Source organism: Crocodylus porosus, unplaced genomic scaffold (genome assembly GCF_001723895.1).
Source record: "Crocodylus porosus isolate Cpor-Errol unplaced genomic scaffold, CroPor_comp1, whole genome shotgun sequence".
NCBI lineage: Eukaryota > Metazoa > Chordata > Crocodylia > Crocodylidae > Crocodylus > Crocodylus porosus.
Window position 1 is genome coordinate 60,933,349 of NW_017728907.1, and position 4,362 is coordinate 60,937,710.

At 49.7% G+C, this 4,362-nt stretch overlaps 1 long non-coding RNA gene across 1 annotated transcript in view; it reads right to left on the reverse strand.

Moving 5' to 3' along the window:
* The window catches only part of LOC109307561, a 1,810-nt gene extending 1,125 nt beyond the window's left edge, over positions 1–685 (reverse strand). The window contains exon 1 of the long non-coding RNA XR_002100298.1: positions 4–685. This is a non-coding gene — a long non-coding RNA (uncharacterized LOC109307561). The remainder of the gene's footprint in view (positions 1–3) is intronic.
* Between the last annotated feature and the right edge of the window lie 3,677 nt (positions 686–4,362).

The window sequence follows — 4,362 nt, forward strand, 5'->3', positions numbered from 1 at the left end:
CACCTCGGCGGCCGCGGCGCCTTCCCTCGCTTTTTCTTTGTTCCTGGAGATCTTTGCCTGGAGATTAGCTCGTGACGCAGCAGAGACCCGCCACAACGTGACTGTCGCCATTTTTCTGTTTTTATTATATCTCTGCCATGTGATAGAAATTAAAAAAAAAAAAAAAGAAAACTTCCGGGTCTCATGACCAGCCCGAAAAAAAAAAAAAAAGAAAAAAAAAGAGTAAAACAAAACCCGGAGAGAAGACGCGAGCTGGCCCTCGGGCCTCTCCCGCCCGCCGCCGGCGTGTGGGACCCAGGCAGTCGCCTCGCTGGGCTGGAGCCACGAAACGGGCGTCCTCCTCATCTTCATAATCCTGGTCAGAAGGGCTGTGGAGGCACTGTTTTTCTGCAGGCTCAAAATAACTTCTCCACGCCCTGCTCGGAGCCAGCCTTTGAAAACAGGAAACTGCGCGCTGGTTTCTGACCCGCGCGAGCCCCGTCACCTCCGCGGGCAGGCAGCCCGGTGATGCTCTCCTTCGCGAGCCGCGGGCAGCGGGAGCTGCTTCTCATACAAGCGATGTGAATGTGGGTTTTGGGGTGGGGTTTAAGATGGTTCCCATGGAAAGTGCCCTGTGGGCCTTGCAGAGTTTGAGTTAACTCTCAGCCGTGGGAGTCAACCTGGGGGACACGGGCACCATGAAACGAAGGCACGGTTGCCTCTTCTGTAGCAAAGCGCCACCCATGACAAGGGGGCCTAGAAAGAAAGCTAGGAGAGTCAGTACATAAACACCAGCAGACTCTCCCTGTGCCTGCAGAAGGGTGTTTGTGCCCGACTGCTTGCAAACAGCAATTTTTCCAACCATTTAGTTGGCCTAATGAAAGGTATCACATTTACCCAGAGAACCTGGTCTGCCTCGTTAGCTGTTCAGACCTGGGCAGCTCCTCTTGTCTGCTGAAAACACAGAGAATTCCTGCTCTCTTCCTATGTCCGGCTGTGGTAAGAGCTCATCCAAACTGACCTTTCACGCGGGGAGATAGATTTCTCTTTGGTGCTGAGGTAAATGACTTAAAAATTGAGACACAGCTCTGAGCAGGAGGAAAATCACTGCAAAGGCTTTAGTTTCTAATACTCATCTCTTCCAATCAACTATCGGCAGCTAAAGGAAGGAAGGAGCAGAGGCTGGCAGAAGGCATAGGCAAGATGGCTGAGGAAAATGCGTGAACAAAAGCACTCGCCCACGATGCCTGCTGGATTCCACCAGTGTTATCCCGGTGGCTATTGTTAGACATCGTGTATCACCCAGAAGAAGAGGGGCCTTGAAATGCTGTGTCAGCAATAGCATCTCTCAGCATCGAGTCTCACCCTTCTGCTTAACTTACCCGTGCTGGCAGCCTATGGGGTGTGTGGCTAGGTAGACCCCTCGGTTTGGCAGAAATCAGTGCTCATATCAGGAGTACAAGGGCATTAGGGATGAATGTTTTCCTATATAAAGTACTTCCACATCCAAATGTAAGGCTGCTAGAGGTCTCCAGTAGCCCACAGCCTTGCTTGGCTGTTTTCCTTTGGCTAGGTGATTTTTTAAATAACAAGATTATTTAGGGTAGATATTTATTATTATTTAGGACTCAGCAGGCTGTCAGAGTCTAGATTCTCGGCTTCTTCAGACAGACTTTGTCCCAGGAGGACGGGCTCTTGAAGGCGAATAGGAGACATGCTCCAGCCACGTGCTTTGTGGGATGGGCCTCTGACTGTGCTGGGGTTTCAGGTCCAGGTAAAATAATAATAATGGTGATACACTTTTCATTTGTTCTCCAAACATTTTACAAATGTGAGCATTATCTTCCCATGGACAACTGGAAAGAAATGACTTGCCTACAGTCAGGGAGAAACTTCACCACAAACCCAGTGATAGAAACCAAGTCTCCTGGCTCTCACTCTGGCACGCTGTTCGCTAGCTCTTACTTCTTCTCCATCTAATTTTCACACAATCTGTCAAGCAAAAGACTCCAGGTCGCCTCTAACTGTAGAAGGTAAAGGAGTCCCACAACTGAAGGAGGGCAAAATGGGAAGGCCAAGAGCTGAGAGCATCTTCTTGAAGTGCAAGGAAATACCAAAAATGGGATCTTTCTGTGAGGTGCCCAAGTTCTCTGCTTGGTGCCTCCTTGCTTAAAATAGCAACTATTTCTCACATACACAGAATGTGGTTCTCTCGTTTCATCATACAGAACCGTCCATGTTGGTAAAAAACACATTTAGTTCTCCAAGTTTCATCATCATTCCTGGTGGTGAAGAAATGGCCCTGGCCCTGCCTGGTGTAGCTCCTCATTATGCTTTCTTTCACTGCTGGAGTAGGAGGCAAATCTCCAGGCTGGGTAGGGACACTCTAGCTGTTGTGATCACTGTTACAAATTCATGTTTCCTCAAAGGGGCACCTACTGCTAAAAAACAAAAGAACAACATTATTACCTGGTCATCAAGAGCTTTCCAGGTCTCCTTTCAAGGGGGGTGAAATAATAATGGATGCTTAGGGGGGAAAAAAAAGAGAACCTATTTCAATTTATGGAATTAATTTGTAAATATAGAATTTGTTACAATTTGGATAATTTGGAAATATAGACATGGTAAACTTCTGTGCCTAAATAGCTCACTAGACATAATCATAATCCCCTCTTTTGTATACTTGCTTGGAGATCCCACAGTTCAGGAGTTCCCTGCACTTCAGGCAAAGGTTTGTGATTTCAACAGGGTGTGTTGTGGCTGTGTTGGTCTAAGGACACAGGAAGACAAGGTTTGTTGGGCAAACCTGGTATCTTGTATTAGACCAACTCAAATCATTGGCAGAATTCTTCTTAGCAAGCTTTTGGGTGTAAATACCCTTTGTCAGGCTGAGGAAGCATCTCTTCAACTACTGGAGATGGTGTAATAAAAGATACCAGATTTACCCAAAGAACCTTGTCTGCCTCTGATTTCAGGAGGCTTTTTAGGAGTTCTCAAAGAACCTATGGGAGAAATCCCAGCTCGGCTGCAGACGGCCCAAGGCCCAGCTTCCCAAAGGTCCAAGTATGTAATTAGCAGGGATCCTGTTTTTCTCTGATAAAAAAGATCACAAATTCTCTGACAAAAACTTGCAAATTCTCTCATAACCCCCCCCCCCCAATACGTTATTAAAATTAAAAGCCTCCTGCAACCCCTCCTAGCCCTGCTGGTGCCACTCACACACTCCAATGCTTCCCTCGGCCCTGCTGGTGCCCCTCACTCTCCCCATAATGACCCCCCAGCTCTGCTGGTGCCCCTCACTCACCCCCAAAGCCCCCCCTAGCCTTGCTGGTGCCCCTCAATCTGTCCCCAATGATCCCCCAGCTCTGCTGGTGCCCCTCACTGCCCCCAAAACAGCCCGCCACCCTACTCATGCCTCTTGCCCCCATCCACAGCCCCTTTGCCCCTTGCCCTGCTGGAGGGAGCCCCCAGCTGCCAGGGCTATGGTGCCAAGGACCTAAGTCTGCAGCTCCCCCAACAGCAGGCAGCTGCAGCAGAAGCAGCATGGAGCCGGCTCCCCCACTGCTGTGCCTGCTCAGGCAGGGGCAGGGCCAGCTTCTGGGTCTCCCCAGCCCTGCCGGTGCCCCCAGTCATGACCCACACCCCCCTAGCCCTGGCAGAGGGGCCCCAGCCCCCTGCAAGTCCCACTTACTTCAGGCTCCAGGAGCAAAGAGTGAAGCTGAGCTGAGCGGAGCCATGGCTGAGTGAGAGCCTCAGACCCTGCCCTTCCCCCTGCCACTGCCCCTGCCCCTCTGGGCAGGGCTGGCAGTTTTCCTCCCTGTTTGCAAACAGCTCTTGCAGGATGGAGCTCAACCAGCCTGGAGAGCTGTTTGCAAAAGCAGCAAATCCACGGCTTTCTCTCATAAAAGGAGAAATCCATATTTTCTCTGATAAAAGGGGGGAATCCATGGTTTCCTCTGTTGTTCCATGGGAAATGGAAAACCAGGATCCCTTGACTAATTAGGCACCTAAATAGCTATGAGAATCTAAGACTCTCAGGTCCCCACGTGTGAAATGGAAACTGGTTTAGAGTGGTGTTGTAAGGGCCATGGGGGAGAGGAGGTAGTTGTTCAAAGGACCTGAGCTGAACAGGAGTAACTGAAGTCCTCAGGAAGGAGGTGGGGAGTTGTTTGGTTCCTCATGAGAGATCTCACCCTCACACTGCAGTGCCAGACCAGAAGGATGTGAATCTCTAATCATTGTGGAAAAGAGGATGAGTGCTCCTCTGCTGAGCACCAGTTTTGACTGAGGAGGTTGGTGCTATTGTTATAAAGGTTTACATATTTGCATACACTGTCTGTGACAAGGGAAAGACATTTGATTAAGGTGGTTGAAGAGGCAGAA